The sequence below is a fragment of the Choloepus didactylus genome, chromosome 24 (assembly GCF_015220235.1).
Source record: "Choloepus didactylus isolate mChoDid1 chromosome 24, mChoDid1.pri, whole genome shotgun sequence".
In the NCBI taxonomy this organism is placed as follows: Eukaryota; Metazoa; Chordata; class Mammalia; order Pilosa; family Megalonychidae; genus Choloepus; species Choloepus didactylus.
The window spans coordinates 19,576,365-19,598,103 of NC_051330.1; the positions used below are offsets into that span (position 1 = coordinate 19,576,365).

General features: G+C 39.2%; 1 pseudogene; it reads right to left on the reverse strand.

The window, feature by feature from the left end:
• Window positions 1–4,083: 4,083 nt before the first annotated feature.
• LOC119519936 lies at window positions 4,084–9,312 on the reverse strand (annotated as a pseudogene).
• Window positions 9,313–21,739: the final 12,427 nt, after the last annotated feature.

Sequence of the window (21,739 nt, forward strand, 5' to 3'; positions counted from 1 at the left end):
AAGACTTTTCCAGCAAAATAGTGTTTGTCATCAGTTTGATACCAAACATATATAATTACCATTTCATTATAAAGAAAAATATATAAAGCTTTGAATATAATTATGTAGCATAGAAGTTAAGGTTGTTCACTCTATGATGGCATCTAAAACTATTACTTGGGCTGAAAACAAGACTTATGATAATGTAATGTGATTATTCTGAGGGTAAATGCCTGGTTGCAGGGAATATTTTATACCAAAAATGCTTACATGGAGAACTTAGCTACAGACTCAAGGCTATTGGCTACTGGACTGAGGAATTGAGATGGGTTGGTTCTGCATCTGCTCTTTCCATGCCCATGTGGGACCTATGTGTTGATAAACTAGGGTTACATGTAATTCTGAAAACAGGATTTTCTTATGCTGAGCATGAACTTGGTGTGAAAATGATCACTATGTGCTACTATTAATAACTTAATTGCCATGTCACTTTGATTCCATAACCTGGGCTGTAAATTTGTTTTAGCTCCCCTGGAAGTTTTCTTTTCAGAGTATGAATAAATCATCTTACTCTCTTTCCACTCCTTCAGTCATCATTAAAAATAGATGCACAAATTTTAAGACTGATAAGTTTATCTTGTTTTAAACAATTCAGACTTTTCTGTCTAATCATAGCTACTTGTTCTGCTGCTTTTGTCAATATTCTGATAGCCCTTTGGGAAAAGTGTGATTTTGGTAGAAATTAAGTTGTATGCCCTCAGGATATAAAATTTATTTTTTTTGGTTTTGAAACATCTTTGGATTTTCTGTACTTGTATATGCCTGATTTTTCATGTGGCTCAGCTAATTTTTTTTTAATATTCATTTTTTGAGATATATTCACATACCGTGCAGTCATACAAAACAAATCATACATTTGATTATTCACAGTACCATTACACAGTTGTGCATTCATCACCAAAATCAATCCCTGACACCTTCATTACCACACACACACAAATAACAGGAATAATAATTAAAGTGAAAAAGAGCAATTAAAGTAAAAAAGAACACTAGGTGCCTGTTTGTTTGTTTCTTCCTTCCCCCATTTTTCTATTCATCCATCCATAAACTAGACAAAAGGGAATGTGGTCCTTATGGCTTTCCCAATCCCATTGTCACCCCTCATAAGCTACATATTTATACAATCGTTTTCAAGATTCATGGATTCTGGGTTGTAGTTTGATAGTTTCAGGTATCTTCTGCCAGCTACCCCAATTCATTAGAACCTAAAAAGGGTTGTCTATATTGTGCATAAGAGTGCCCACCGGAGTGAACTCTTGGCTCCTTTTGAAATCTCTCTGCCACTGAAGCTTATTTCATTTCTTTTCATTTCCCCCTTTTGGTCAAGAAGATGTTCTCCATCCCATGATGCCAGGTCTACATTCCTCCCTAGGAGTCATAGTCCATGTTGCCAGGGAGATTCACTCCTCTGGGTGTCTGATCCCACATAGAGGGGAGGGAATTGATTTCATCTGCCAAGTTGGCTTATCAGCTAATGTTTTTAAAGCATCTTTTAGTAGCTATCATTGTTATATAAAATAAAATTGGGGATGTTACAACAAGACAGATCCTCTCCTATTAGAGATGGTAAAACAGACCCACCAGACAGGGCTGTTATGAGATGGCCTCCTCTACACAGACTTTCTGCCAGAAACCCTGATGGAAAATTTATTTTAAAGCATTTTTAAAAAAATAAATTTGCCTGGATATTGTTAGGTCTGGGCCCTGGCCCCTTTCCCCAGAGTTGGGCTGCTATGGCTGAAGGTGCAGGCAGGGGCATCCTGAGGCCCCAGGCTCCCCACAGCAATGCTGAGGGCCACTTATCCAGTAGGGCCATGCTGAATGAGAGCCCAGGAGGTGTCATGATGCCTAAGGCTCTGGCTTTGGGTTCAAAAGAAGGAGTTAGGATTCTGGCTCCCTGGAGAGTCAGCCTAGAGAATGGCCAAAGCATTCCAGGCCTGCCATGTGCATTGAGTGCTGCTGCCAGGGCAATCTGAGGTGGCCATCTCCTGCCTCCCCATTCTTTCTGGCCAGCCCCAGTACCCATGACCTGCCACTCACAGGGTGGGGAACATCTCTATCATCTTACATTTAGTGAGGTGAATCTTTAAAGATAAGGAATACAACCTTCCCTTTTTTCTTGCCCTTACTGAAAGGCATCATCTGGTGTTCTGCATCAGCAAAAGTAGAATGTTCAATTTCAGATCAACAGCAGATCTGCCCCTCTGTCCCTGGTCCAGGGACTTGCCAGGATTTCTCACAGTGGAATCATGAAATGGACCTCTTTCTCTTAGATGTCAGGGATCAAAACCCTCAGGGAGGTGACCACGTGCACCGTGTTCTTGCCAAACAGTTGGTACTCATAGTGCTCATCTTGGCTTCTGCCCTCACCATGCAGCAATAACTCTGCCCTTTATTTTATTTTTTATATATTTTTGGCAATTTCACTGAAGCTTTTATTCCCTCTGTTGATAAAATGGCAGGGATTGAGGGAGACACAATTAAACATATAGAATAAGCAAATAATATTCACTACAGATAATCTTGACCTTAAGTATCGTTATATGTGGGCACTTCTAATTTAATGCATTTTACTATTAAAAAAGGCATTACATTTAAAAAATGTGAACCTGTTTTGACATTTCACAAAAAAGGAATTGTACCTGTGGTTCAGTTTAAAACAAAGAAATCAGAATGGGAAGTTTACTAGACGGAAGTCTGAAGCACTTATTCATTAAAGCAATTCAACTTGTGTCTGTGTGTATCTCTCTCTTTCATAAATCCACACATAGACTCACACACATGGCCATATGTGGAGGCATTTTTTTAGTACAGAATGTTCCCTGCAACCAGGCAGTTACCCTCAGAATAATTAGATGACATTAAATCAGTCTTCTGCTTTCAGCCCTAGTAATAGTTTTAGGTGCCATCATAGAGTGAACAACCTTAACTTTTATGCTACATAATTGTATTCAAAGCTTTATGTATTTTTGATTATAATGACATAGTAATTATTAATGTTTGGTATCAAACTGATGACAAACACTAATTTATTGAAAGTTTCTTGCATTTAAAAGGAAATATCTTTAAATTCCCAAGGCACTGTGCCACAAACCAATATCAGACTTTTATGATAAACAATTTATATTGAAATAAAGTCTAATGGGATCTCATTTCAAATCACAGCACACATGAATTAATCAATCATAAAGCAATAACTCAAAATCTTTAAGACAGGAAACACAACAGTATATACATATTTTTTTTGTAGAATTTTATTCTTGAATTAAAGGTATGATTGGAATATTAAAATCATATCTATGGGGAAAGCTTTCTAGTCAATTTCAAAATCTTGGAGGTGAGAAGCCATCTTAATATGTCATTGTCTCTTAAAATAATTTCTGCAATTGCTAAGCATACACTGCTAAAATATTTTCCTTTTCTAATTTCTACACTACATGTTGGATAGTACCTGATATACCAATCACCCATATTCTCAGTTTTTATTTATTTTTCAGACCACTTTAAAGTTTATGGAAAAATTGTGCAGAAAATGCAGTTAGTTCTGGTATCCCTTTCTATAGCCTGTGCACACATTTCTCTTTTTATTAACATTTGCATTAGTGTGGTACATTTTTTACAGTTGAACCAGTACTGATGCATTTTTATCAAATGAAGGCCATAGTTTACACTAGAGTCTACTCTTTGTGCTGTATAGTTCTATGGGTTTTGACAGATGCCTAAGGACATGTGTTCATTATCATATTGACAGAATAGTTTCACTCATTTAAAAATGCCAAGCACTCCACGAATTCATCCCTTTTTCCCTCCCCCTGAAACCATGATGACCACTGTACTTTTTACTGATTCTATGGTATGCCTCTTCCAGAATGTCATATCATTTGTATTAGTACCTAGCTACTCTAGACTGTCTTCTTTCACTTGGCAGTTTGCATTTAAGATTCCTCCATGTTTGTTCCTGCCTGGATAGCTCATATCTTTTGATCTCTGTTTAACACTCCATTGTATAGTTGCTCTTCAGATTGCTTATCCATGCACCTATTGAAAGGCTTGTCAGTCATTTCCAGTTTTTTTTTTTTTTTACTTTTTCCAATGCATTTTTTATTGTGAATTTTAACATGTATACATAACAGTGATAACTTTCAAAGTATGATTTAGCAAGTAGCTAGAGAGCAAATTTCAACGAATGTTATGGGTTACAGTTCCACAATTTCAGTTATTTCCATTATTGTAAAATATATATACAGAAAGGTGTTAATTTTCATTGTACAGATCAACAAGCAGTTATATAGATATTTCAAAAATTCTTATTGGTTCCAGTTCCAGTTTCATTTCTTTCCTTAATATGAAATATAGGGTATATACATAAAAGTGAAAACTTTCAATGCACAATTCAACAAATAGCTTTAATAGGGTAGTTTTATTATATTGTTCAAATAATCTGTACATCCTCTTAATCTTGTGCCTTCTTTATCTGGCAAGATATGAAGTATGTTTAAAAATTCCTACTACCACTGCTTTTCTATCAATTTATTCTTCATTTCTTTATTCAATATTTTGATATTATATTTAATGCATATGAGTTCATAACTGCTAAGTCTTCATTTTGGGGTGTACACTGTGTTAATGCAAAATGTCATTCTTGATCCAGTCTGATGCTTTTTGTTTTAAATTGTTCTGGTATGGATATCCTGCTATCTGCTTTTGAAATTTATATTGCCTGATGTATCTTTAATCAACCATTTACTTTCTTAACCTGTGTTGTTTTATCTTTCTTGCATATGATTATTCTTTTAAAATACAAACTTCAAAGTATAGATTATACACATATTTCAGACTAGAATACTGCCAGAATACTACTAGATCAGAATACCTGTCAGATACCACCGAATAGATAATTCCAAACATATGAATTTTTTTCATATTCTGTGTATTAATCATCTCAGATCTTCTTTAAGATGAATTCACATTCTAGATTCCTCAGTTAAAAAGCAAATTTCTACCTCAGTAAACTTTCCACTGGAACTTCTAAACTCAGAAATAAATGTTATATTTTAACATAATAGAGTTAGCAGTTGTATATTAGGCTCTGTTCCAGGCACTTTTCATATATCACTAATGATACCACAACTTCACAAGATAGATACTGTCACCTCCATTTTAAGGGTAAGTAAACAGACCCAAAGCACATAATTAACTTGCTTTAAACCAGGATCTGAACCTGAATGAGGATCTGAGTCTAAAACTTTTACTCAGTTGTCATAGGTTTCACTAGTAAATAGCATGCATATTAACCAGCCATGTGATCTGAAAGAAGTCACAACCTCTTTAGCTTTTATTTGTCCCATCTGTAAAATCTGAATTATTGCAGTGCTTGAGTTCTATGAAATGATTATAATATATCAAATATTGGTGCATCTGCAGAAGCCTTGAGAATAAATGTCAAGCAGACAACTGATATTTTCGTCTCTGCCCTGTACACTTTCCTGTCCTTGTTTTGTCTTTCATTCTCCCTGTGGCTCAGGTACAATGGGCCCTATTGTTCAGCTTGAGGCAAATGACCCAAAGTCTGACTAAACAGAGCATTCTAATCCTTGGCCAGATGTTTGGTTCAAGGATGGGCACATGCCCCAATTCGTGCAAATCAGAATCCAACCTAGGAATTTTTGTTGAAGGTAGGTCTCCTCCCATTGTAGATTCCAAAGCAGGTAGAATATAAACCTGATGCTACTATTAGCCATATCTTGCCAGTACTTGCAGAAAGCCTGACTGGAAATAAAGTATATACAGAGGAAAAGAGAGCTAGGTTTAGCTTGATTAGAAAGAGAGAGATTTCTGACATATGTTGAGCATCTAGTTCAGGCCAGAGCTCTTGTATTAAAATAAACCAATAAATGTCCCCTTTAGCTGAAGCTATTTTGAGTTTGGTTTCTGTGACTTGAATCTGAAAGAAGTCTAATGCAGATTCAGTTTTATCATTTTTATTAGAATGGGTGTTGAATAATTGCTGTGGTCCTTCAAGTTACAAAAATACTATAATTTTATGAATCTATGGTCAGATGACTGCTTAAATACTGTATTTTAGAGGAACACAGTTCAGCCTAAGAGAATTAATGTGTTAAAAAGATAAGAACATTATTTAGGAGTCTTAAGAAAGGATGGCAATTATGGGTTTTGTTTTAAATGAAGAGACAATATGAGAATTTCATTAGGTTACAGCATGGCATGAATTAGTAAACAGACTAGAGGAAAAATATCCTGGTTATAAGCTTAGGAAATAAAAATTCATTGCTCAGAAAAACTTGAAAATTTCCCTTTATGGAATCACCTAGGGATAAAGTTAATATTTATTACTTCTTGAAGATTTGAGTCTTCATTAAAGATAAGCTAGATGAACCTGTGTGAAGAGTTCATAATATATTGGGACTCCCTAATAATTGATTTGAAACCAGAAAAATAAAAATAAAAGCACCTCAAATTATTTTTCCTAAAAGTCCAATCAAGTAAAATAAATATTAATGCTTACTTTACCTGCCAGCACTCTGGAAAGGATTGGGGGACAAGGGAAAGAGAGACGGGTAGCAGAGGTTTTGAGTAAGTTGGTCATATAATACACTTCTATACTATACTCAGAAATTTGGGAAATCTTTCCAAAGTACCTACTTACCAGCATTCTGAGGATTTTTTTAACTCTTTGTTGATAGTTTAGAATAAATATTGTGAATTACTGATTATAATACTGAAATAAAAGTGTTGATGCAGAGAGTGTGGATTGACTAGGAACCAACAGTAGGAGTTGCCCTGAAGCATGCTTTCTTGGAGAAAAAAAAATCCCACTGACAGCTTGCTTTTGAATAATTTACCACATGTTCATAATGCAAAAGCATAAAACATGCAATGTAACATAGCTGCCTTCCAGTGAATTACTGAATACAAGCTAGACATCTTCCCTCAAACATTTATCTCATGCTCAGAAAATATTTTTCTTTGTGGGAAGTATCAGTTGTTCTCTGATTTCTCTGCAACATTGAAACCCTAAAGTAATATTTGATCATTACTAACACAATGACGCACTTTATGGTCAGCTTGTACCCATCACTCTGACACCTAATTTGCACCAAGTCTGCTGAGGAAATGTTGAGACTCTGCACTAGATTCTTTTGAGGAGAACCTCTGCAAAGTCTACAAATTCTTCATCAAAACATCATGACTATTTTGGTTCTTTTTCAAAAGAAGAAGAAAAAAAGATTCTACTCCTATATAAATGTCATCAAAACACAAGTTTCTTCAATTTCCTAATGTTTCTCTGTAATTAAAATTAAGGATACAAACAAAATAACATTACAGATGGTTCTAATAAAATTAATTCTATATACACTCTGCAAAAAGGTAAAATATACCTCCTGTAATAATGGCTCACACTTACAAGAAATGCAAATCCACAGGCTCAACCTAAAATGAAATACTGGCAAACAGAGAGTAAGCCAGATGTTTCAAGAATAAAACTCCTCTGAATAATCAGTTGTATTTATAATAAAACAATGTTCTCAGGATGAATTTCACAGTTGTGTATCAATAGCTTTAACATACCCAGCTAAGTTTTCTTACAAAATTGGTTATCCATTAAAAGTTAAAAATACATTATTTCACTAGCATGTTAACCACTAAACTTGATACCTTTGAATGTTTTAAGACAATTAAAATCTCAAAGATTTTAAGGGAGTGTGTAGCATTATAAGACCAACAACCTCAAACTCCTTATATTACTTAAATCAGGGGTCATATAATACCATAGCATTTGTAAAGAAGGGAATAAACTGAAGTGCCTTGTCAAAATAGACCAATTCATCAGCATTACATAACCTTTCAGAGACTAGTTATCCTGAACAGTCTCAAAATTCTTCATCAGCTCCAGGATTTGTGAACTTAATAGTGTAGAAAGAAGTTTAACCATATCTTGGTGGACTTAAATTTTACTCTGAGGACTGTCATTAACTGGTTGGAAATTCTTCATCAAGGTACTTCATCTTCTGGGCCTCAAGTTTATCATCTATAAAATAAACAATCCTTTTTCCTCTGGTCCTTACTTCTCCATAGAAATCTAGGATCCCTGTGCCTTTAAAATTTTGTCCTGATGTAACAAATATGCACAAATCATTCCACCAGTCCTTCCCTTTCCAGCTTTACAGTGAATTGCTGCAACACGAGTGTCATCCTCTCTTAGCCATTGGTCAAGATCTTCACAAAAGGATTTGATAAATTCTAGCCATGGTGGGTTATGGTCTTCAAAAGGATACCTTGCAACTCTGCAGTTAAATTTGGCAGTGTCATAATGTATTTCAGTACATAGATTGTATATCTTGTAATGGTTTTTATGCTTTGAATCCAAAAAGTTGACTACATCATCAATGTTGTTCCTGTACACACCGTCAAGTCTTTCTGCAGGAAACCCCATAGGAATAATGTTTGGATAAATGTAGGTCAAGTCTAAGTCGAATCCATCCTTTTGGTAACTCATTTCGTTTCGCTAATGATCTCTTTGATGATGGCTGTCATGGGAGCCTGTGGCTGAAGAAAAAGGAAGAGAGATGGCAGAAGCTGCTGGTGGAGGGGCTTCTTCTGCAGGATGTTAACGGCTCCGGACTAGGCGGCAGCGGATGCCCCTCGCTCTGCTGCCACTTGGCTTTGGACCTCAGCTGGGTAATGGCTGCTGTGGCGGCTGCAGGATGGTTGCAGACAGAGGCCTGGCAGCGGCAGCAGTGGAATGGGGAGAAGAGGAATAATCCTCAGAAGGGCTGACTCCTCTGGCAGCCTCCGGAGCCCAGGCCAGGGGAAGTGAGGCGGCGGCGGAGGGGAGGTTTAAAACCGTCTCGGTTCCCTGGATTTGCTGCCACCGCCGTGTTGGAGGCAGTAGAAGGGGAGAGACCAACTATCCGACGTTCCAAGCCCTGGAAATGGTGACAGGCGATTCCGACCCCGCCCGGGAGCTGCAGCCGCTGCGGCCGCCTCCGCCGCCGCTTCACCCAACTGCTCCAGGAGTGGGAGGTGCCGCCGCCGTGCCTCAGCCGGCTCCCTCCCAAGGCCATAGCTTCCACCTTCCCTTTCGGAGAAACAAGGAGGAGGCTGCACGGTTAGAAAAGGCGACGAAGAGGAGGCGAGAAACGTCGCCGCTCCCACCACCGCCGGCTGGTACACTCCGCGAGGGCGCTGCCCTCGGCTGTTCACAAGCACCAAGAGGAGCTCTGGGCCCTGGCGGCCACCGTCGCTCATCTCCCTCTCCTGGGTCCGGCCTCCTCTCCCAGCCGCTCAACTCGCAAACTTCCATCATGGCCGCAGCTTCCGGGAGGACAGAACCACTTCCAGTTTTTTGGCAATTATGATAAAACTTCTACAAAAATTCTTGTTAAAGTTTTGTGTGGACATGTTTTCAACTTATTTTGGTACAAACTTGGAGCACACGTGTTGGGTTGTGTGGTAGGCCTATGTTTAGCAAGACAGTCTTTCCAAGTGGCGGTACCGTTTTGCATTCCCACCAGTGAATGAGAGTTCCTTGTCAACCTTTGGAATTGTCAGCTTTTGGGATTTCTATTCAAATGGCTGTGTAGTGGTGTACCTTTGTTTTATAACATTGCATTTCCCTAATGACATATGAAGAAAGTTTTTTTCATATGCTTATTCATCATCTGTATATCAACTTGGGTGAAGTGACTGTTGAGACCTTTGGCTTATTTTAAATTGAGTTATTTGTTTTCTTATTGTTGAGTTTTAAGTGTTCCTTTTGCATTTTGTAATTATCAGATAATATGTTTTGCATGTATTTCCTCCCAGTCTGTAGCTTATCTTTTCATTTGTCAAACAGTGAACTTTACAGGGCAGAGGTTTTTTTTTTTAATTATTTAATTTTATTTCAATGAGATCCAACTTTTTTTTTTCTTTTACAAATTGTGTTTTTGGTATTGTATATAAAACTTCTGTTTATTCTCTTCCAATTATCTGTCTGTCTACTGTTGCACTATTACCACATTGTTTCTATCAGTATGGCTTTAGAGTGAGTTTTTATTGCTTGATTTTTGTATATTGAACCACTCATGAATTCTTGGGATAAATACTACTTGGTCATCCTGTACAATTATTTAAATATGCTGTTGGATTTGGTTTGCAAATATGTTCAGGATTTTGCATACAAATTAAGATGAGTTATGGTCTGTAGTTTTCTTGTGGAATGTTTGATGTCAGGATAATGAAGGCCTTATTGAATGAGTTAGGAGATTTCTCTCATCTTCTATTCTTTGGAAGAGTTTCAGAAATACTGGTGTTAATTCTTCTTTAAATATTTAATATAATTCACCAATGAAAACATCTGATCCTGGGATTTTCTTTGCTGGGAAGTTTTTGATTACTGAGTTAATACCTTGTTCTAGTTCTATTCTGATTTTCTGTTTCTTCTTAAATGAGTTTTTTTCGTTTGTATGCTTCTAGGAACTTGTCTGTTTTATCCAGGTTATCTGATTTGATGAAGGACAATTGCTCGTAATATTCTTTTCTAATACTTTGCTGTTTCTAAAGTGTGTAGTAATGTCCTCATTTTCATTTCTGATTATAGTAATTTGATTCTTACCTCTTCTTTTCTTGGTTTGTCTAGCTGAAAAATAAGTTTATTGACCTTTTCCAAGAAACAAATTTCGGTTGTCTGGTTCTGTGTTGTTTTTATATTCTCATTTTGTCTATTTCTACCCCAATATTTATTATGTCTTCAATTTTCTAGCTTTAAGTTTAGTTTTCTCTTTTCTAGATCCTTCATTTGTGAAAAGTTAATTGATTTGAGATCATTCTTTTTAATATTAAATGTAGACATTTACATGTATAAATTTTTGTCTGAGAATGATTTTTCTCTGATTCCCTAAGTTTATTTTTGTCATTTTTATTTACCTCAAAATATTTTCTAATTTCCTTTAAAATACCTTAATTGACTCCTTTGTAAAATAAGTATGTTTAAAAATTTTCACATATATGTGAATTTTCCAGTTTTTCATCTGTCCTTGATTTCTAGCCTCATTCTTTTGTGGTCAGAGGGAATCCTTTTTATAATTTCAGTCTTTTCAAATTTATTGAGAAAAGCTTTGCCCCCTAACTTGTGCTTTATTTTCAAGAAGGGCCCATGTGTACTTGAGAAGAATTTATATTTTATTGTACTTTGTTTAAGTATTATGTATATTTATGTTAGGCCAGGTTTGTTTATAGTGTTATAGAAGTTTTCTATTTCCCTAATGTTTTTCTGCCTAGTAGCTCCATCCATTATCAATGTTGGATATTGAAGTCAATAACTATTATTGTATAACTGTCTATTTCTGCTTTCATTTCCTTCAGTTATTCCTTCATATATTAGTGGGCTCTTTGGCTTTGTGCTTATATATGTTCCTATTTGTTATATATTATTGATGGCTTGATCTTTTACCAATACATAATTCATTTTTTTTCCTCTTGTAAATGTATTGGTCTTAAAATTCATTTTGTTTTCTGATGTTTATGTAGCCACCCCAGCTTTTTTGGTTCTTATTTGCAAGGATAAACATTTTCCATTTTTTTTCACTCTGAATCTATTTTTGCTCTGTGTCTTTAGTAAAGTCTTATCTAGACAGCATAGAGTTGGATCATATTTTTTTAAAAAAACTTTTACACTCCTAAGGTTTTAATTTAATATTTTATATATCATCACTTCTGCCAACCTCTGCTTTTAATTAGTGAGGTACCACTTTTACATTATTTGGTTAGTTAGTTTGATTTGTTTTTTTAGAGAAGTTTTGAGTTTTTTGGAGCAATCATGCATAAAATACAGGAATCCCGGACACGTGCAGCAGACCTATACTACAAGAAATGTTAAAGGAAGGTATTCAGACAGAAGAAAGATGATTCCAAGTGAAACTTGTCACAGCTACTCAACTCTTCCACTGTAGCACAGAAACACCACAGACAATATGTAAATGAATGAGTGTGACTGTGTTCTTAAAAAAATACTTTGTTTATGGACACTGAAATTTTAATTTCATGCAATTTTCACATTTCATAAAATATTGTCCTAATTTTGATTTTTCTCAATGATTTAAAAATGCAAAAAGATTCTTAGCTGAAACACTGTGCTAAAACAGATGGGAAACTACATTTTGCCCACAGTCCATAGATTGCCAACTCATGTTGTAAAATACAAGGTAAATGACAGAAATTGTCCGATTGGATAAAAGAGTTAAAATGCAACTACATTCCATCTATAAGAAATCCACTTTACAAAGATATAGGTTAAAATTGAAAGGATGTAAGGTATACCATACAAATGTCAATGTAAGAAAGCCAGAGGGGTTAAGCTCTACCTCTGCTCTGGGATGTCTGGGGTGCTTGAATGATATAGCTCCTCTTCTGAAGACCTTCCTTGAAGCCTCTCATTGTGTTGTTTCCTTTATTCTGCATGAGGCCCAGGTGCCTTTGTCTGCCAGGTGCTCCATGCTGCTCCCCAGGGTCCTTTAACCTTCAGGCCTTGTTGATTCCCTCCAAGGATAATCTGCCTGAGAATCTGACCCTGGTGGGGCCCTAATCCTGAACTTGCTGAACTCTCACAGCCCCACTGCTTTGGCACCAAAGCTTCAGGCTGTCCTCCAGAGTAGTCAGAATCCCCAGAGCTTGAGGTTGGCATTAGCATCAGCAAGAAGCTGGAGGAGTGGCAGGTTGTCCAGGAGGTGTGCAGCTGCCAGCAGGACAAACTGCCAAAGACTAAAGAGGATGCAGTTCCCAGCAGGGAGTCAAAATCAGGTGAGGATATGGCTCTGGATGCTGAAGTGACTATGAATATGGCCACCACTATGGATGAGTATGTGGGACCAGATGGAGATGGGACACCTCTGAATGGGGTTGAGCCTTCTGGTGGGCTCAAGGATGTGGATGGTAACATGGCTGTGGCTGAGTTGTGGCTGCAGATGGGGACATGCCATCCAGCCAGGAAGTCAGAGGCCCACCTGGTATTCAAGGTGAGGTCAGGATTGACTTGTTCTCTCTCCAAGGCCTGGGGGTGGTAGCCTCTCCCATGAAGTTCTGGGACTAGGAGCAGATGACCCAGTGCTGTCTGTGGTCATCATACTGAGTGATGACTTAATTATTTGAGAAGCAGATTTGCCAATTTCTCAAATGCAATGGCACCTTCAAGGATTTCTTAGATGCTCAGCCTTCCCTCCTTGGAGCAATTGCAGGCACCCATGGGAGAGAGCCTGGGCATACCCTAATCTTTAACAAATCTCCTCAGCTTAGCACAGGCCCCTGGTTTTTCATAAATGGAATAATTGGAGAAAAGAAGGAGCCATAATTTTGTCTTTTTTGTCTTTGGCTACTCAGGAAGATATAAATGCACTCTATGTTTGACATAGCTTCATGCCAAGTCATAGTTTTGAATGTTAATTATAATTTTCTAAACATATGTACCTTGTGAAGCTCTTTATTTAGATAGTCAGGTGCACCAAGGATGAGCAACACCAGAGATTTGTGGAAGAAAAGTTTAGTAGCCCTCACAGGTACTAGAACATGGAGGAATGGTAAGCTTTGCAGGGCTGTACAGGGAAACATGTCAGGAGTGTGGCCTCCACCAAGCTGCAGGGGAGCAAAATGTTATAGTGGCCCAGGGCCTGTGCTTTTATGGTGTTATTCTCATAGCAGCTGATCAAGCAAGGGTGGGGTCTGGGGAGTTTGCATTTGAGTTTAGCAGGGGCTCTACTCAGGTAGGATATAGGGAGATGAGGAAGAAGCTGTTTGTCTTGTTTAAACAGGTATCAGGGGTGGTCACTGAGGGTATAGAATGCTGACACATTGTGACAGTGCAAGAGCCCCTTATGTTACTCCCCACCTCAGGGATGGTCACACAGCATGACAAAGTGAAAAGTCCTTGTTTTATTTTAAATCACTATGTTAAATCAGGGGTCTTAGGTTGGCTATTTCTTTTGTGGATAGTTCAAAGGTGAAAGGTGTTGGTGTGTTGGCTGGAGGTGGTGGTCAGCAGAGTCAATGTGGATTTGTAGAATAAACTATAGGAAGGCTTGTCATCCAGTGAAGGGTGAGGGCTGTATTGTGTGATGGGAATCCTCTGTGTTGTGTCTTTCTGTAAGCATTGTTTGGGCTCCCACAATGTTTCTGTGCTCCTCACAGCAGTGTCAGGGTCATGGGGTTTGTCACTTATGATTTGGTAGTGAGGTCTCAGCCGCTGGAAGTTTCCCAGAGGGCAGACATCAGTCTCAGGAAGTGAAATTCAGCATGTGTGTGTGTGTGTGTGTGTGTGTGTGTGTGTGTGTGTGTGTGTGATACTTATATAAATATCTCTGAAACTCTTGTGGGATTCCTGGGTCAGGCATGGGTACCTGTGTAGTGCAGTGCAAATGAGGATGGTCTGGTAAAAATAAGTCTTGTTGATCACCCTGTGGAGAGGACATTGACATCTCCAGTGACAGACACTTGTGCTCTGGTAGTTGTTGTCTATGGTGGCCAGGTTGCTGGACAGTGGCCTTCCCAGGTGTTTGTCCACAGGGGACAGGTGAGGGCCAGAAGGTCTTGGCTAGTAGTATACTCTTGGGCTACGAGGGCCAGAATTTGTTTCGATCAACCCTCCAGCTACTGGATTCAGAAGTCTCTTTTAGGGTGTTTGAGAGACCCTCTTTGTCAGGTTTAGCTCTCTCTTGTAGATGAAGTTTTCATTTTACCACTGAAGTCTTAGTTGTGCAGATGTTCTGTTGGGATAAGTCTCTTAGCTGTGATATTCTAGGAATATTTGTACACAGTCTGACTGGTTGTGGCCCTGTAAGCATGACCATTTCTAAAAGAGACCAGTAAGTTGCCAGGACCTGAATTTTCTAATGGGATATATTGGGCAACAGACAATGGAAACTCCCAGTCCAAAAATCCATGGGGATCCATTGTTTGCCCTGCTTAGTCAACAACCTCCAAGAGGCCTATTTGGAGGTAACTTCTAATCTAAAACCTGTACTCAGTGGGAAAAAGGGCATGACTCAGGAAATGGCCTGCTGTGTCAATTCTAAAGCACATTTTTGGGGCTTTCCACAGTGTAAAGCAGCAGATCTAAGTGTAATATTGTAAATGGGCTGTAATGAAAGTGCATGATGTGGGACGTGTTACCTCCAGAAGTTATAAAATCCTCATAGTTGTTTGCATGTGGTAGTGTCTGAGGTGGGCTAGTGTTTCATGGTCGTGGGAATCTCTTTGTCCTTAGAAGACTGGAACCCAGGAATGTGACAGCTTTTGATGGCCCTTGAAATTTATTGGGTGCCATTGACCACCTTCATTCCTCTAAATGATGCATGAGTGTGGCTCAGTCTTCTTTAGCAGTCTTTATGTAAAGTTTGTCAAGTTTGTGCTGGTAGAGGTTAGGACTGTTTTCAAGATAATTTTACTGTCTTATATATGTGTTGCCCAAATCAACTATGCAAGGAATAAATAATTAATATTCTCTATTAATGAAAAATTGTTGGGAAAAGGAGCTTTAAAGGGTGGGAGTTGTGCATTGAAATTGCCCTTCTATGGTGGAGGTTTTAAGAACTGGCCTAATAAGCATTTCATATGGGGAGATGGTAGGTATAATGACTCCCTCTTTTAGGAGATTTTGGGTAACAGGCAGGAGCCCCACAAGACCTTGTTCCAGGTGGTGTTGCTGTGTTGAGCACTTGGATTGGAGAGCAGGCTCCCTGGGTTCCTATTAGCATGGCCCACCACAGGAGCCAGAATTTGCTGTTATTCCAGGTGAAGGGTTAAAGCATCAATATGTGTAGTGAGTGGGGAAAGTTAAGTGCAGAAGGTGCCATCACAAAGGGTAGCTTTTTAATAAAAATTGTTGAAATAAAATAGAGACCTCTGAAGGGCTGGTGCCCCATGTCTGATAAGGCAGGGTCTGTTGATCTGGGTGTGAGTTCCCCTCATGCCATACCAATAATTCCACCCCACCCACAGTCTCATGGATAGTATGAGCCATGCTGATAATGTTGAACAAGGCTGCAGGGATTTGGGGGTGCTCTGGGTGAGAAAAGGCAGCCTCCTCAGGTTGAAGATAAACTCTTGGTGTCTTTTTTCTGGGTGCTCTAGAAGTGATACACCCATTGCAGTGTTGAAGTTTTTCTAGATAACAATTGGGCCTCTTCAGATGTTTCTAGTAGACATTTCCCTTGGTGATTGTGCCAGTTTGAATGTATTGTGTCCCCCAAATGCCATTATCTTTGATGTAGTCTTGTGGGGCAGACATTTTGGTGCTGATTAGATTTGCTTGGAATGTGCCCCACCCGGCTGTGGGTGATGACTCTGATGAGATAGTCCCATGGAGGAATGGCCCCACCCATTCCTGGTGGACCTTGATCAGTGGAGCCATGTAAATGAACTGACTTAAAGAGAAGGAACACAGTGCAGCTGTGAGTGACATTTTGAAGAGGAGCAAGCTTTCTAGAGAGGAACATCCTGAGAGAAAGCCATTTTGAAACCAGAACTTTGGAGCAGACGCCAGCCATGTGCCTTCCCAGCTAACAGAGGTTTTCCAGATGCCATTGGCCATCCTCCAGTGAAGGTACCCAATTACTGATGTGTTCCCTTGGACACTTTATGGCCTTAAGACTGTAACTGTGTAGCCAAAATAAACCCCCTTTTTATAAAAGCCAATCCATCTCTCGTGTTTTGCATTCTGCAGCGTTAGCAAACTAGAACAGATTTTGTTACCAGAGAAGTGGCGTGCTTTTGCTGCTGAGTTTGCAAATACCAAACATGTTGGAATGGCTTTTGAAATGGATAAGGGGAAGATTCTGGAAGAACTGTGAGGAGCTTGATAGAAAAGGCCTCAACTGCTTTGAAGAGACTGTTTGTGGAAATATGGACTCTAAAGATACTTCTGATGAGGCCTTGAACAGAAATGATGAATGTGTTGATGCTAACTGGAAGGAAGGTGATCCTTGTTTTAAAGTGGCAGAGAATTTCACAAAATTGTGTCCTGGTGTCAGATGGAAGGAAGAATTTGAAAGCGACAACCTGGAATACTTAGCTGAGGAGATCTCCAGACTACATGTAGAGGATGTACCCTGGCTTCTTCTTGCAGCTTATAGTAAAATGCGAGCAGAGAGAGATAAACTTAGAACTGAACTCTTGGATTCAAAGAAACCAGAAACTGATGGTTTGGAAAACTCTGGACTTCCAGGGGGTGGATCCCCAGAAGCTATTGCCCAACATGAGGATTTAACTAAACATGGAACCCAGCTGCCATTTCAGTACAAGCCAAGATTGGAGATGGAATTATCCAGAAAGGATTTGTGGAAAGTCCTATTGTCTGATGGCTTTGACACCTGTATGCTTCATGTGAAGCCAACAGAATTTTTGCAAGATCTTTACAGACAGAGCCATTGCCAGTCTGGACTGGAGGAGAAAGACAAGGAACAAACAGAAGGAAAAATTTCTTCAAAGACAGAGCCATGGAGGTTGAGGTCTGGAGTCAAGAGGCCTAGGGCTGGGAGAGTGGAGCAGCCCACATGCATGGAAAGGGTGAGTTTACCCTAGAGGTCGAGGGCGGGCCTTCTGCCTCAATGCTCAGGAAATGTCTTGCCACCCCAAGCCCCAAAGAGGGTGGAGCACATTCCCAGAGAATTGGGGAGAGCCTGGCTGCCACCACACTGTTCTGAAGGGGTTGAACATGTGCTCCAGAGATGGAAGGGAATCCAGGAGCTGCCCCTATGTTTGAGGAGGGTGGGGCCGAGAAGATGGTCTCCCCAATGTGTGGATATGTTGGAGCACTCACCCAAGTGTTTGGAGAGGAAAGGGTTGCCACAAAGACCCTTAGGAAGGGTTAGACTCCCGCTCTCTCAAGCCCCAAGATGCAACATTGTTCTGTAAATGACTCTCAGACTTTGAAATCTAATGGAGTTTGTCCTGTGGGTTTTAGGAACTGTTCTGGTCCTGTTAACCCTGTTTTCCTTACTCTTTCTCCTTATGGCAATGGGAATGTTTATCCTATGAATGTCCCTCCTTTGTATATTGGAAGCATATAACTTGTTCTAAGTCCACAGATCCAAAGCTAAAGGAGAATTATGCCTTAGGAGCCACCACACCTGTAATTGATTTTGATACAATCTTGTACTTAACTTTTGTTACTGAAATGATTTAAGTTTTTGTGTTATTGTGATGGAATGAATGTATTTTGTATTTGGAAAGATAATGTCATTTTGGGGTCCAGTGGGTGGAATGTACAAGTTTGAATGTATTGTGTCCCCCAAACGCCATTATCTTTGATGTAGTCTTGTGGGGCAGACATTTTGGTGCTGATTAGATTTGCTTGGAATGTGCCCCACCTAGCTGTGGGTGATGACTCTGATGAGATATTCCCATGGAGGCATGGCCCCACCCATTCAGGGTGGGCCTTGGTCAGTGGAGCCATATAAATCAACTGACTCAAAGAGAAGGAACACAGTGCAGCTGTGAGTGACATTTTGAAGAGGAGCAAGCTTGCTAGAGAGGAACATCCTGGGAGAAAGCCATTTTGAAACCAGAACTTTGGAGCAGACACCAGCCACATGCCTTCCCAGCTAACAGAGGTTTTCCAGATGCCATTGGCCATCCTCCAGTGAAGGTTCCTGATTACTGATGTGTTCCCTTGGACACTTTATGGCCTTAAGACTGTAACTGTGTAGCCAAATAAACCCCCTTTTTATAAAAGCCAATCCTTCTCTCGTGTTTTGCATTCCGCAGCATTAGCAAACTAGAACAGTGGTAATAACTGCTATGAATGGGTGTGCCCTTTTCCTTGCCATTAAAAGCTGGGTCCATATGGGAGGGACTCAGAGTCTTTAGTGATCCAAACCAGTTGCCCCATTTCATAGAATGAGGGTGGCAATTCAGACCCCACTTTTAAGACTCTCAGGAATCATTCTGCCCCCATTTTACCCATTTTTTTTCTGCAGAAAATAATCAAAGAATAATTTGAAGCTCCAGGCTCATAAAATTATGTGTTTCAGCTTCAGGTTCCTTGACCCCTGTCATTTTAGCCTGCTGTGTTGTTTTCAGATGCACTTGTGAAGTCCTCACCATGTACCCTGTTTGTAATATTATATTGTGTACCAGACCCCTTTCATTATATTGTGTACCAGACCAACTCACGAGGCCTGGATAAGCATCCAGCAGAGATATGGTGGCCAGATCACCCTTAGCAGGGTCCTCAGTCCCTGGGATGAATGCCTTTCCCTGTTGTTATGTGTCTCTACCTAGTAGCCTATGCCATTGGAAGGGCATTTTACATTTCTTTTACTATTTATTGACCTCCTCTGGAGTTTTCAAAGGCTTTGATGCCTTTAATCCTGGGACATTAAATCTTTTGCCACCAATCACTGTGGATGGGACCCACAGTAACTAATAGAATTGGATGAAAAGTGATGGAAATATGTGGTGCAGCAAAAGGGGGGGTTGCTGAATTTGGCTGCATCACTCCTTCTGTGTAATGTAGAAGATCTCATCAAGGGGATGCTCCATCACTGGTGAATTCTTGGAAGGACTGGACTTAAAGGAGAGAATAATTTGGACTCTCAAGCTGAGTGCCACCCTCAGGCAAAAAGAGGGCTGTGAGTGGAAGGTCTCCTGGCCCTCCTGATACCTGTCCTATTGCTAATTATGTATGAAAGGGGAGTTCCCCTCTGTAATCCACTATGGGCAGTGAACTCTGCCTATTAGCTGGGGTCTCTTTGCAGGACATGGCCAAGTAATCCAGGCTTAGGAGCTCTGAATGGCAGCAGCAAGATTTGTGGTTCCCTTCTTTCCAGTGACAAACTCTGCTAGGCATTGTTCTGGCATCCAGGGAGTTCTCAGAAGTGGACTTGAATGACCTACAATGTAGGTTGGGAATTTAAGGCCACACTGGTAACAGGGAACATAAACCAGGGCAAAGTGGCACACATGATAAATGCCAACCATGTCAGAGAGCCCTCCAACAGTTTCACCTAGTCTAGAAAGCTACCATGTTAATTAGAAACAGCTCTAGCCATGTCTGGAATCTTGGAACCACCTTGACTAATGTACTCTGCCAATTAATGCAATGTTGTTTTTTTTCAAGTGAATGTTTCTGGTGAGTAGGTGGCTTTCCTCCAAGAATTGATTTTTCCAGGAACTTTTGGATTTAGTAATTTACAATCTTTAATCTGTACAATCCAAGGTAGTTTTATCTTCATTGAGCCAGCAATATTTTGAAAGAGCTTGATGACTGTGTGTATGGAGGTTTTTTGTTTTAATTTTTTAACTTTATTTATTGGAAAATTACAAATAAACAACAAAAAACCCACATTTTAAACAAAACAAAGCAAAGGATTAAGAAAAACAAATAACTTAAAATAACTACTTTGCTTCCAACATGTGCCTACCATACGAGTTTTATTATCCAGGCTTGGAAGTGGTGCACATGCTTCTGCTTATGTTTCTTAAGTTACAATTCTGTTATGGGGACACAACTAAGTGGGGGGAAGCCTGGAAAATAGAGGTTATCTATATTCCTTTGCCCAGAATGAAGGACCCAGTTTAGTGAACAGCAAGTCAGTCTTTATAATTCTTTGTGACCTTTAGAAATGTACTTGATCTCTCTTGCCTTGGTTTCCTAGTTGGTGGTAATTATAATACCATCTTTAATGGATTGTTTTGTTAGTTGTAAATGTGCTAATATGTGTCAGGTGCTCAGGATCATGTGCTGCATGAAGAGAGGTGTAGTAGCTGTTCAGTAATTCAGTATATCACCTCAATTATTATCTTCTCTTCAACCACTCCATGGGTTAGGCAGGTAGAAAAAGACCAGGGACTCATGTTGTCTCTTGTCCATGGTCAAAGGGCAAGTTGTAGAATCCCATTAATACTTTAGTATTCTTTCCTCAGCATTGCATGATATTCTAAGGAGTGCCTTTTATCTGTGCTGTAGAATTTGGGGGGAGCAAAGCTTCTTTATTCAGGAAAAAGTTTTAATTTTGTGATTTAATAAAGTAGTTTCAGTCATGTTTTTTTTAGTTGTCCTTAAGCACATAACAATGATACATCAAAAACATCTACCGGAACTATATTCTTCTGTGGCTAATCCTTTCTGTGAAAACACCTAGGATATATATGCAAGGTATGATGACTCCCTGCATCACAAACAGATGGGAAAGGGTGTGGAGTTGATTGTAGCTTTAGCTTATTTTTTTTGACTGAACCACAAAATAGTGAAGAATACAGACATCCTCCATGGTCAATGTGAACAAATTGTCTCAGATTTCTGATGGTTTGACAGTTATTTAGGTAATAACTCACCAGAAACATTCAATCAAAAAAAAAAGAACGTTGCATTAATTGGCAGAGTATGTTAGTCAAGGTGGTTCCAAGATTCCAGACATGGCTAGAGCTGTTTCTAATTAACATGGTAGCTTTCTAGACTAGGTGAAACTGTTGGACGTATGCTTGGTGTGCACACACAGTTAAGGAAACTTTTCCTTAGTTTGTGCATGTCAGTGTTCTTACATAATGTTACCACTCTTCTCTAGGTTTTTTTTTAAATTCACTTTTATTGAGATATATTCACATATCATGCAGTTATCTGTGATGTACAATCAACTGTTTACAGTACCATCATATAGTTGTGCATTCATCACCCCAAACTATTTTTGAACAGTTTCCTTTTATC